The 12,818-nt window shown below is 46.3% G+C and overlaps 1 protein-coding gene across 2 annotated transcripts in view; it reads left to right on the top strand.

Annotated features, from left to right (window-relative positions):
• Positions 1-83: 83 nt before the first annotated feature.
• The window catches only part of TNFSF4 (TNF superfamily member 4), a 194,720-nt gene continuing 181,985 nt past the window's right edge, over positions 84-12,818 (top strand). Inside the window, exon 1 of one of the 2 annotated variants that reach the window (XM_062193016.1) lies at positions 84-171. The gene's annotated coding sequence lies outside the window, so the exon portion shown is untranslated. The remainder of the gene's footprint in view (positions 172-12,818) is intronic. The other variant, XM_062193017.1, reaches the window with a different exon arrangement.

Below are 12,818 nucleotides of genomic sequence, written 5' to 3' on the forward strand. Positions count from 1 at the left end.
GGGCGAGGGGCGGGGCGAGGGCGGGGCGAGGGCGGGGCGGGCGGGGCGAGGGCGGGGCGGCCGGCAGCCTCTCGGCCTCCCGCCCTGTGAGAACCGCCGGACGCTGGCGCCGCTGTCTCCGTGACGCGGGCCTGGGTAACGCCGCCCCCTGGAGGCTGCGGGGTGCGCCAGGTTAGACTCCGCGAGGCGGTTCGGGTCTGGGGGTGAAAGGAGGCGGGCCGCCGAGGCAGGGGCGTCGCCGCGTGTTGCCCTCCGCGGGCGCCGCCCGGCTGGCGGAGGCGCCTCAGGCCGGCGCCCCCGAGCCCGCAGCCCCTGCGGCTGAGGAAGTGGCCAGCCCAGGCCGGGGCCGAGTGCTGGAGGAAGTGGCTTCCCCGTTGCGGCAGAAATTCCCGTACGGAGTCCCACGGAGCCAGACTTCCATTTCTGTTCAGCCTTTCCCCGGGCACCTGCCCAGTCCCTAACGTAGTCACGCCACACACGTGTCCCGAAATCGCAATATGAGATTTAAAACGTGCTTGCCGACACCTGCTGTGTGCAGGTCGCCTCTGTTACCAGGGGGACGGGGGATTCAGATTCACTTGTTGTAGCAGGCGGGGAGACAGACGATGGCCAAGGATACAGGACGGTGTTAGGCTGCAGCAGGCCTGTTTAGAGGAGGAAAGTAAGTTAGTGTGCTGGAGAGCGACTTCGGATTGGGGGGTGGTCTGGGCTCCCAGGATAATGCGGGTAAACTATTCAGTATGCGCTCCGGAAGTGGTAGCTGTTATTATTTGGGTGATGAGCATGGTCTATGCAGCCACTCTTGCTGTGCCAGCCGCAGATTTACAGGCCATTAGGGTAGACTGTGGCTGAATGTTGGTAGGGAGCGGGGATGTGATGCAAATGGTTAGGGTTCAGAGATGGACAGTCTTCTGGGTGGGGCTTGGCAGGGTTAAGATGGCAGTGGGTAGAGTACGGATTCAAACGCTGTGATCTGAGTTTTCAATGTAGCGATGTGTTGTTGTATAATTTATACTTAGTTTTCAGAACAAGGACTTGCAGTAAGATAACTGGTAAAATTTGTAGCCACTCTAGAAAACTCTGTAAAGCTAATCTAATTTCCACGTTTTTTTAAAAAAAGATTTATTTATTTATTTGAAAGTCAGAGTTACACAGAGAGAGAAGAGAGGCAGAGAGAGCGCGAGGTCTTCTGTCCACTTGTTCACTCCTCAATTGGTCACAACGGCCAGAACTGCGCTATCTGAAGCCAGGAGCCAGGAGCTTCTTCCGGGTCTCCCAAGCGGGTGCAGGGGCCCAAAGACTTGGGTCATCTACTACTTTCCCAGGCCACAGCAGAGAGCAGGATCGGAAGTGGAGCAGCCAGGATATGAACCGACGCCCATGTGGGATGCCAGCAGTGCAGGTGGCAGCTTTACCCCTTCGCCACAGTGCTGGCCCCTACATTTTAGTTTTAAATGCATTGTTTTAATTATTTTCGTTGGGGAGAAAGGAAGTAGAAGAGAAGGGTAGTTTGACTTTAAGGCCTTACTAATAATGTGTTGTGGATTTAGGCTAGAAAACATGATCCACTATAAATACGAAGAATGAATGTGGAAACAGATTACTGATCTCTGACAAAGACATATATACCTGCCTTTTCTAAAGTATGCAACTATAATAAAACAGGATAAACGCCTGTTGGAATTTATAGTGCCAGATTCTACATGCAGGCAATGGATCTGCACTCTACAACCTTGTTTGCTTTAGCTGTTGTAGCATTTACATTCTTTCGCATTATCTGCCAACATTTAAAAAAGATTTATTTATGTATTTGAAAGGCAGAGTTAGAGAGAGAGAGAGAAAGAGACAGAGATCCTCCATTTCCTGGTTCACTCTCCAGGTGGCCCCAACAGCCAGAGCTGGGCCAGGCTGGAGCCAGGAGCCAGGAGCTTCATCCAGGTCTCCCACGTGGGTGGCAGGGTCCTAAGTATGTTGGCCATCATCCACTGCTCTTCCCAGGCCATGAGCAGGGAGCTGGGGTGGCAGTGGAGCAGCCAGGACAAGAGCTGGCACCCAGATGAGATGCCAGTGACACAGATAGAGGCTTTACCCACTTTGCCACAATGCTGGCCCCTCCATCAGCATTTTAAAACATGATTTTTCACAAAATGTGTCAGAAGATCTGTGTCCCACTGGCAAACAGTGGGCGGATAGCAGCCTTCTTAGAGTGTGTTTCCGTTATTCAGAAGATCTCTTAGTGACGTTACAGCAGAATTAGGAAAATGAACCACTTAGTTCTTGCATCCCTATTTCTGTCAAAATTGTGAAAATGAAAGGTGGGTTAATGGCCCATGTATTTTAAGGAAAAACTGGATAGGGCATATTTGTAAAATATGCCATGTACTTAATAAGCAAAGTTTGAAGAAGGCTGTGTTGTCTCGCCCTGGTAGATAATTGAGTTTAACCTCCAACCTTTACCTAAGGCTTGAGTTTAACCTCTGACATGCCCCATGGACTGAGCCTCATTCCAGAGGAGAAAATTTAAAGCTGTTTTTCCAAGGGCTCGTGAGAAGTGCTCTGGGGCAGGGGGAAGGGAGGAAGGGCAGCCGAGACTTCCAGGAGAAACCTGAGTGTGGGAAAGGAGAGCTAGGCTGGGAAGGGATTTACCCTGAAGAGGGCTTAGAGGCTCTGGTGTCAGAAAACACGTTCAGGCTTACAGGGTGGCAGAGAGCCCTGGCGTCCTCAGGATCATCTCCGAGGGACAGGAAGGAAGGGACTGCCGCGTCTCCAGAGGGCTCTGATTCTTGGTTGATTCAGTCTCCTCTGTCCTTACTGCTTTGAATGGGCTGAACCTTTGAGAAGGTGAAGGGTTGGGTGGTGGCCTCGGGGTGAGCAGGAGTGTGTTACAATGTCTGTCTCTCGAAGATTGTGAACGCCTAAGGCTTGAGCATATTCTGCTGACAAGTACATGTGGCTTGTTGGACAGAGTGGACGTGAGAAGTAGACTGCACAAAATACTAGAGAAGCACTGGGGCAGCTACCTGCTGTGGCCAGAACAGCACTGTTTCTTGTCTGCCTACAGCTAGGAAAAGGAGAAGTATGTTCCTAGTTATACTTGCAATTTAGTGAAAACTTATGCATGTGGAATGAGACCTATAAAGCTCCAGACTAATGTTAGGGTGGTAGGATTATGTTCTTCAAAAAAACCTGAGAAAGCTTATTAGATTTGGTTATCTTTTCTTTTTTTTTAAAGATTTATTTATTTTAAAGTCATAGTTACGCAGAGAGAGAAGAGAGGAAAAGAGAGAGAAAGGTCTTCCATCCACTGGTTCATTCCCCATTTGGCCGCAACAGTCGGAGCTGCGCCAATCTGAAGCCAAGAGCCAGGAGCCTCCTCCAGGTCTCCCACATGGGTGCAGGGACCCAAGGACTTGGACCATCTTCTGTTTTCCCAGGCCACAGCAGAGAACTGGGTTGGAAGTGGAGCAGCCGGGTCTCTAACTGATGCCTATATGGGATGCCGGTGCTTCAGGCCAGGGTGTTAACCTGCTGCGCCACAGCACCAGCCCGTATTTTTTCTTTAAACATGAATAAATATGGTGACACAGGAAACTGTATATTCCCAATAGGGCAGTGCTGTCAACTTACCTGTTATGGGAGTGGGGCTGATCATCACTCCACTGTATTCTTTCTTGTGTTTAAATGTTTAACACTGGCTGGCACCCCGGCTCACTAGGCTAATCTTCCACCTGCGGCGCTGGTACTCCGGGTTCTAGTCCCAGTCGGGGCGCCGGATTCTGTCCCCGTTGCTCTTCTTCCAGTCCAGCTCTCTGCTGTGACCCGAGGGTGCAGTGGAGGATGGCCCAGGTGCTTGGGCCCTGTCCCCTGGTCATCCATGACTGCACATCCAATGGCAGCCAGCGTACAGACTGGCTAACAGCCTTTGAAGGGGACTGGATCTTTTGGTGATGGAATGCAAGACAACAGACTCATTCTGTGGGTCGTAGTAGGTACAGAGCTGAAAGATGGTCAGGTGAGGCAGTGTGTTAGTCGGATTTAAACAACTTCTGGAGGGAACTTTATTTTGGCTCACATTTTTGGAGGTTCGCAGTCCAGGAGTGGGTGGCCCCCTTTGTCCTGGCATCTGATGAGGGTGGTGGGTGGCGACATGTCTGCAGAGGAGGGATCACATGGCGCATTGGGACACAGACAGGGAGCAAGCACACCATGTCTGTGTGGTCACTCCTCATAAAGTCACCATGATTTAGTTGTGTGGGCTTCGCCCAGCAACCTGACCCATGCTAATCATTTCCCAAGGTCCCTACCTCCAGATACCATAACCGGATTAACTTTCCACCCCTAGCCCATGAGCTGTTAGCTTAAGACTTTGGACACAGAGCCTGAAGCACGTGGACATTTGGGGGAACACTCAGGTTACAGCAGATTGTAAGCAGAAGCCTGGAAATAGGCAGGAGAGTGGGGTGGGGAGCGAGGGAACTCTGGAAGCAGAGCAGCAGATGACTGATGCTGCCGGAGGCAGGTGGTCTGCCCTTCATTAAAGCTGTGTCAGACAGTAACAGCTTCTAGCTTCCAGGCTCACTCTTTGAAGCCTAATGCTGGGATGAGAAGATCTTAGGTGTAGGCGCTCAGCTATGTGTTGTCTGAGAATGCAAAGATAGTAACACTAATCTGTTACTTGTCATCACCAAGACCTGGTACTTTTAAACAACATTCGTGGTAAAATACTCCTCCCTGAAAAAAAAAAATCTTGTAGATCCAAATTCCAAATAGTTGTAGTTATGGTTGAGTTAGACTGATATATACGTGAGCTCCAGATTACTAAATTTTAATTACTTATCCTTTAGTAAAATGTACATAGAGTTAATTAGGAGAATTCTCTGCTATGTTACAGTCAGCTCTCTATGAATATGCAGCCTTGGAGCAGATGTGTGGCACAGTAGTTAAGTTGTCACTTGGGATACCTGCATCCCATATCCAAGTGTCTGATTTGAAACTGGTTGTTTTGCTTCTGATCCACCTTCCTGTTGATGGACACCCTTGGAGGTAGCAGATGATGGCTCAAGTACTTGGGCCCCTTCTGTCCATGTGGGAGACCCAGATGGAGTTCTGGGCTCCTGACCTAGGCTTGGCCCAGCCCTGGCCATTTGAGGAGTGAACCAGCAGATAGATGGAAGCTCTCTCTCCATCTACCTTTGTCTCTGTCTCTGTCTCTCTTTTTCAATAAGTGAAAATAAAAATTTAAATACGCAACTTCATTCATTTTAAGAGTAAATTGGTTATGGTTCAAGCTGTCTTCCAGACCAATTACTGTCTCCAGTTCCTGAGGTAATTATTCCTCCATTTAAGTAATCGATATGAAGTGGAAAAAAAAATAGTTCAGTGATTGTTAAGTTTAAATTACAGAACTTTATTTTATTGTGACCATAATAAAATTTTTGTGTTTTTTTTTAAACCACAAAATACTGGAATTAATGCAGACTCAGACAAATCACTACCCAAAGCAATTTACAGATTCAGTGCAACCTCTATCAAAATTTCAAGTCTAAGTTTTGCACAAATAGAAAAATCTATCCTGAATTCATATACCATGGTACCCTGAATTGCCAGAATAATCAAGAGAAAAGACAGAGTTGTTTTTTTGTTTAAGATTTAGTTATTTGGAAGGCAGAGATACAGAGAGAGATGGAGATGGAGAAAGAGAGACATCTGCTGGTTCACTTCCCCAGATGATTGTAACATCCAGGGCTGGGCCGGGCCAAAACCAGGAGCCAGGAGCTTCATCCAAATCTCCTACATGGCTGCAGGGGCCCAAGGGCTTGGGTCATCTTCCACTGCTTTTCTAGGTGCATTAGCGGGGAGCTGGATTGAAAGTGGAGCAGCTGGGACTTGAAGTGGCACCCACTTGGGATGCTGGCACCGCAGGCAGAGGCTTACCCTTCTATATCACAGCGCTTCCCCAAGACACACTTTCTGATTTCAAAACATACCACACAACTACAGTAATCAAAATAGTGCTGTACTGGCATAAAGACACACATATAGACCAATCGAACAGGATAGATAGCTCTTAAATAAACCCTCACAGAATCAAATGATCTTTGAGAAGGAAGCCAAGCCCACTCAACAGGGAAAGGATCATCTGTTCAACAAACGGCTTTGGAAAACTGGATATCCACATGCAAAAGAATGGAGTTGGACCTTTATGTTACACCATTTACAAAATTAGCTCAAAATACATTAAAGTTCTAAACACAAGACCTAAAACTAAAAAATTCCTAGAAGAAAGCATAGAGGAAAAACCTTCATGGTGTTGGGCTTAGAAGAGATTTCTTGGCCATGATACCAAAAGCAAGACAACAAAAGCAAAAACAGATTAGACTATATCAAACTTTAAAATGTCTGTGCATCAAAGGACACAGAATGAAGCAGAATGGGGACGATCTATTCAGGTGATGTATCTGACAAAGGATTGGCCACGGCTTGAGCAGGATTTGGTTCCCTAACTCATGCAGGTGTTTAAGTCCCAAGTCATGAACTGATGAGAAGGACAAGGGGGACGCTCCGTCCAATTGTGATGTCTGAAAGTAGGCCTTCAGGAAGCAACTGGATTGGATTGGGCTTTTGGGATGGAGACTCAGTTGAGTTATGGTGACTTTAGAAGGAGTGAGCCCATGGATGAATGAGCTCCATGCCTCTGTTGGCTTCCGGGGTCACCATAAACCCTTCCTCCACATGTGCCCCACCATCCCTTGTCATTAGATGCCTGACAGACAGAACGGCCTCATCCTGGGCTGTGAACCTTCAAAACTGTGAGGCCAAATAAACCTTCCCAGCTAAGTGGTTCTTATCAAGTGTTTCAGTTATAATGATGAAAAGCTGGCTTACTATAGGGTTAATATTCAGAAAAGAAGCCCTACAGTTCAGTAATAAAAACCCAGAAACACAATGAAAAAAAGAGGCAAATGACTTGCATAGACATTTCTCCAAAGATTATAGACACATAGCTAATAAACATATGAAAAGATGGCCAACATTACTATTCATTAGATGTGAATGAAAACCACAATGGAATATGACCTCACATTCATTTGGGTGGCTAATACCAAACAGAGAATAACAATTGCTGATAAGGATGTGGAGAAATTAGAACTCTATGCACTGTTGGAGGTGTAAAATGCTCTAACTGCTATGGAAAATAGCACAGTGGTTCCTCAAAGAATTAAAATTGAATTAATTACTGTATGATACAGTAATCCTACTTCTGGGAATATATACAAAATAATTAAAAGCAGGATGTTGAATATATTAGGGAGATTCAAAAAGGTTATGGAGGGGCCAGTGCTGTGGCAGAGTGGGTTAAGCCACCTCCTTCCATGCCTGCATCCCACACTGGAGTGCCGGTTAGTCTTGGCTTCTTACTTTCCATCCAGCTCCCTGCTAACATGCCTAGAAAAGCAGCTGAAAGTGGCCCAAGTACTTGGATCCGCTGACATCCACGTAGGAGACTCAGATGGAGTTTCAGGCTCTTTGGCTTTGGCCTGGCCCAGTCCCGGCAGTGTGGCCATTTGGGGAGTGGAGCAGCAGATGGAAGATCTTTTTTCTCTGTGTCACTCTGCCTTTCAAGTAAGGAAATTCAGTCTTTTTGAAAAAAAGGTAATGGAAATGCATATAATGAAAAAACTATGTGTGACTTTCAATTTCTTTTGCACCAAAATAAACTTATGATTCGATTTTCCATGAATTTTTTGAAATGTACTCTATAATGTTAGCCACATATGTAGTTTAAAATTTTGTAGTATTCATATGAGAAAGTAAAAAGAAAGATAAAATTGTACGGTTTAATGCAATATGTACAAAGTGTTATTTCAATTTGTAATCAATAAAAAATTATTAATAAGATGTTTTACATATATTTTCATGTTAAGTCTGGTTTGTAACATACTTTTTTTTTTTTTTTACTTTTTTAATTATTTATTTAACAGGTATAGACAGTGAGAGAGAGAGAGACAGAGAGAAAGGTCTTCCTTCCATTGGTTCACTCCCCTAATGGCCGCCACGGCGGCGCTGCGCCAATCCGAAGCCAGGAACCAGGTGCTTCCTCCTGGTCTCCCATGCGGGTGCAGGGCCCAAGCACTTGGGCCATCCTCCACTGCCCTCCCAGGCCACAACAGAGAGCTGGACTGGAAGAGGAGCAACCGGGACCAGAACTCGGTGCCCATATGGGATGCCAGCACTGCAGACGGAGGATTGACCAAGTGAGCCATGGCACTGGCCACTGTAATTTATACATATATCTAAATTTGTTCTAGTTACAATTCAAGTGCCAAATTGCCTGTGGCTAGTAGCTACCATATTGGACAACTCAATTTTTTCATGTTTAAAAGTTCTGCTGCCCCTCACTTCTGTGTTCATCTCTCTTATTTTCTTCTTCCATACATTGAAATGTACCTTGTTAAATCCTTTTTTAAAAATATTTATTTATTTGAAAGTCAGAGTTACACAGAGAGAGAAGGAGAGGCAGAGGGAGAGAGAGAGGTCTTTCATCTGCTGGTTCACTCCCCAGTTGGCTCAAATAGCTGGAGTTGGGCTGATCCAAAGCCAGGAGCCAGGAGCTTCTTCCGGGTCTCCCACGTGGGTGCAGGGGCCCAAGGACTTGGGCCATCTTCTGCAGCTTTCCCAGGCCATAACAGATGGGAAGTGGAACAGCTAGGACTTGAACCGGCGTCCATGTGGGATGCTGGCACTGCAGGTGGTGGCTTTACCTGCTAAGCCACAGAGCCCTAATGAAGATTTTCTTCAACTACTTTTTTGTTCTTTTGGCTCCAGGCCTGGCTCACGCCGCACTCCCGCTCTGGCTGTGTCACCAGTGGCGTGTGTGCTGCAGTCTGTTCTCACCCCAGGCTCCAAGCTGCTGCTTTCTCCAGCTCTTGGCTGCCGGAGTCCTGTGTTGTGTCTGTGTTTGTGCTGGCTGTCCACTCCTTGTACACAGACCATGGCATTCCTTTTCCTTCTGTAGAATCTCCACTGCAGTTTTCTCTCTAACTCTCCCCTGAGAATGTACTTCCTACACCTTTTTTTTTTTTAACTATTTATCCCTAGCCTAGCCAGTATGCCATCACCTGTTCTGCCATCTTGGAATCAATTCTCTCCATATCTCATCTCTTCTCTTTTTTTTTTTTTCTTGTGTAACGCCAAATTCTCCTGATTTTTTCCTTTGCTCCACTCTTACTGGCTACCTTTTGTCTGATCTCCAGAGAACATTCTTTGCCCCTGTTTTTCTGGGTGTAATTTCTCTGCAGGCGTTGATAAAATCTGTATGCTAAAGATGCTTATTTTTGCCTTCAGACAAGCTCAAGATTTCTATTGACAACTATTTTATTCTATTGCCCATCTGACACTTTGGCTTGAATGAGCTGCTGGCGTCTGGAATACACCCAAAATAGAACTCTTCATTAGCTCCCATGGCAGACTCACTTGAGACACAGCAGAATGTCCCCATTTCTTTCTTTCTTTCTCTTTCTTTCTTTCTTTCTCTCTCTCTCTCTCTCTCTCTTCCTTCCTTCCTTCCTTCCTTCCTTCCTTCCTTCCTTCCTTCCTTCCTTCCTTCCTTCCTTCCTTCCTTCCTCCCTTTCCTTTCTTTCTTTCTTTCTTTCTTTCTTTCTTTCTTTCTTTCTTTCTTTCTTTCTTTCGATTTATTTATTTATTTATTTGGAAGTCAGAGTTGCACACAGAGAGAAGGAGAGGTAGAGAGAGAGAGAAAGTGAGAGAGGTCTTCCATCTGCTGGTTCACTCCCCAGTTGGCCCCAACAGCCAGAGCTGCACTGATCTGAAGCCAAGAGCTTCTTCCATGTCTCCCACGTGGAAGTCTCAGCAAAGGACTTGGGCCATCTTCTATAGCTTTCCCAGGCAGAGCCAAGAGCTGGACCGGAAGTGGAGCAGCTGGGACTCGAACCGGCGCTCATATGGGATGCAGGCAGCAGCTTTACCTGCTACACCACAGCACAGGCCCCTCAGTTTTTCTTTCTTTTTAGAGGAAGGATCATCCTGACTCATCCTTATTTTCACCTCTTGCAGTAGTGTTAAGACCAGCTCCAGGAGAGTATGCTTCCTAAGCATATCTTAGAACTCTTCACCATTCTCCATTTTTCTCCTGGCCTTTTCATTCAGGGGTGCTGGTTACTAATTTGTTTCCTCTTATCTCCAGATCTACCTTTTGTGTCCTACTTTGTGATACCTGCTGTGTGAAACTCCATTTTTTTCCCTCTTTATGTTAGGTTCATCCAGTTGGGGGCAGCGGATGGTGCTGCTAGAGATGGAGGAAAGGTCTTATCTGTTACTCCCTTCACGTGACAGTGAGTGGGCCAGCACACAGCTGGCCCCAGCAGTGTTCCGCATGGCGTGGGCTGCTCCCATCGCTCTAGTGAGCAAGTGTCCTCTGGAGATTTCTTCTTCATGCCAGCCGTGGGGGAGTGTTTCTGAAGCATATAAGCCTCTCTCTCTAATTTTAATTACTTTTTTCCTCCTACTAATTTTGAGTTTGGTTTGTTGTTTTTCTAGTTCCTGGAGATGCATTGATGGCTCATTTATTTGGTACCTTTCCAGTTTCTTCATGTAGGCACCGATTGCTATAAAATTCCCTCTTAGCACTGCTTTTTCTGTATCCCCTAAGTTTTGATATAATGTGTTATCATCTTCATTTGTTTCTAGAAAAAGTTTGATTTCTTTTGATTTCTTCTATGAGCCACTGCTTGTTCAAGAGCATGTTGTTCAGTTTCCACGTGTTCGTTTCTGATCTAGAGGTTCTCGAGTCGCTGGTTTCCAGTTCATTCCATTGTGGTCAGGGAGGATGCATGGGATGATTTCGATTTTTTTGAATTTGCTGAGACTTGCTTTGTGGTCGAGCATATGGCCTAGCCTAGATAAAGTTCCGTGCTCTGGTGAGAAGAATGTGTTTTCTGCCACTGTGGAGTGAAAGGTTCTGTAGAAGTCCTTTAAGTCCATTGGGTATAGAGTTGTTTCCTTGGTGATTTTCTGTCTGCTTGATCCGTCCATTGCTGAAAGTGGGGTATTGAAGTCCCCTGTTACTATTATATTGAGCCGGTGACTGTGGCGCCGGCAGCCCGGGTTCTAGTCCCAGTCAGGGTGCCGGATTCTGTCCCGGAGTCCTGGTTGCTCCTCTTCCAGTCCAACTCTCTGCTGTGGCCCTGGAGTGCAGTGGAGGATGGCCCAGGTCCTTGGGCCCTGCACCCGCATGGGAGACCAGGAGGAAGCACCTGGCTCCTGGCTTTGGATAGGTGCAGCGCGCCGTAGTGGCCATTTGGGGGGTGAACCAACGGAAGGAAGACCTTTCTCTCTGTTTCTCTCTCTCTCACTAACTCTGCCTGTCAAAAAAAAAAAAAAAAAAAAAAAAAAAGAAAAGAAAAAAACTATTATATTGGAGTCTATGTCTTCCTGTAGGTCCATTAATAGTCACATCTTCCTGTTGAATTGATCCCTTAATCATTACATAGCTGGGCACTTAGTTATTTCTAGTCAATGGCAGGGATTTAGCTGTTGAGAGTGGGGATTTTGGGGCTGGCGCTGTGGCACAGTGGGTTAATGCCCTGGCCTGAAACACTGCCCAAGTAAAAGATGGCCCAAGTCTTTGGGCCTCTGCACCCACATGGGAGACCCGGAAGAAGCTCCTGGCTCCCAGCTTCGGATCAGCGCAGTTCTGGCCGTTTCGGCCATCTGGGGAGTGAACCATTGAATGGAAGACCTCTCTCTCTCTCATTTTGCCTCTCCTCTCTCTGTGTAACTGACTTTCAAATAAATAAATAAATCTTAAAAAAAAAAAAAAAGAGAGAGGGGATCTTTGTGTTCTAAGCAGAAAGAATGGAATGTATACTTGTCCTAGTACTTAGGTCCTGAGCTCAAGTATCTCCACATTAAATTATTTCATTTTGCAGAGGGCTAAACAATTAAGACTGTGTAAATTGTTTACAAGTGTTATTCAATCAGTGACATTCTTTTCCCAAGAGTCTCCTGGGTAGGTAGGTTTATTTTGCAATGAACAATCAGATCCCTTTTTGAAATTTTGTTATGGGACTGGAAGCTCAGATTTTAACCTTATACCTTTGGTTTATTTTGGGGGGCACCCACTTGAGTAGGTAAAGTAGTCAGTTCTTATCAAGCATTTAGCCTTCTTTTCTTTTCCTTTTTTTTTTTCAAAGATTTTTAAATTTTATTTATTTGAAAGACAGAGTTACAGAGATGGGTAGACAGAGAGAGGTCTTCCATCTGCTGGTTCACTCCCCAGATGGCTGCAACAGCTGGAGCTGACCCGATCTGAAGTCAGGAGCCAGGAACTTCTTCCAGGTCTCCCACATGGGTGCAGGGGCCCAAGGACTTCGACCATCTTTTACTGCTTTCCCTGGCCATAGCAGACAGCTGGATTGGAAGAGGAGCAGCCAGGACTAGGACCGGCACCCATATGGGATGCCGGTACTTCAGGCCAGGGCTTTAACCTGCTGTACCACGCGCCGCCCCCTTAGCCTTCTTTTCCATGTCACACTGGTTGAAAGTGCACCATCACTGAAAACTAAACCATGGGTTCAGGCCTGGTGGGCTCCTGTTCGTTTTCTGTGTCCCATGTGTCCCATCTCTGGGATCAACGTCCTGGTCATTAAGGGAATGAGGACATGTGGTTGACTCACAGGGAATCATCTGTAGTGCAGTATAAACAAATGGAAGTATACTTCTGTTTGGAGAAGCCGAGAAGGAATAGCATCAGTGTTGCTTTTTATATAAAGGTAGACTGACTTAAACAGAATGTCTGA

This window comes from Lepus europaeus, chromosome 5 (assembly GCF_033115175.1).
Source record: "Lepus europaeus isolate LE1 chromosome 5, mLepTim1.pri, whole genome shotgun sequence".
Taxonomy (NCBI): Eukaryota; Metazoa; Chordata; class Mammalia; order Lagomorpha; family Leporidae; genus Lepus; species Lepus europaeus.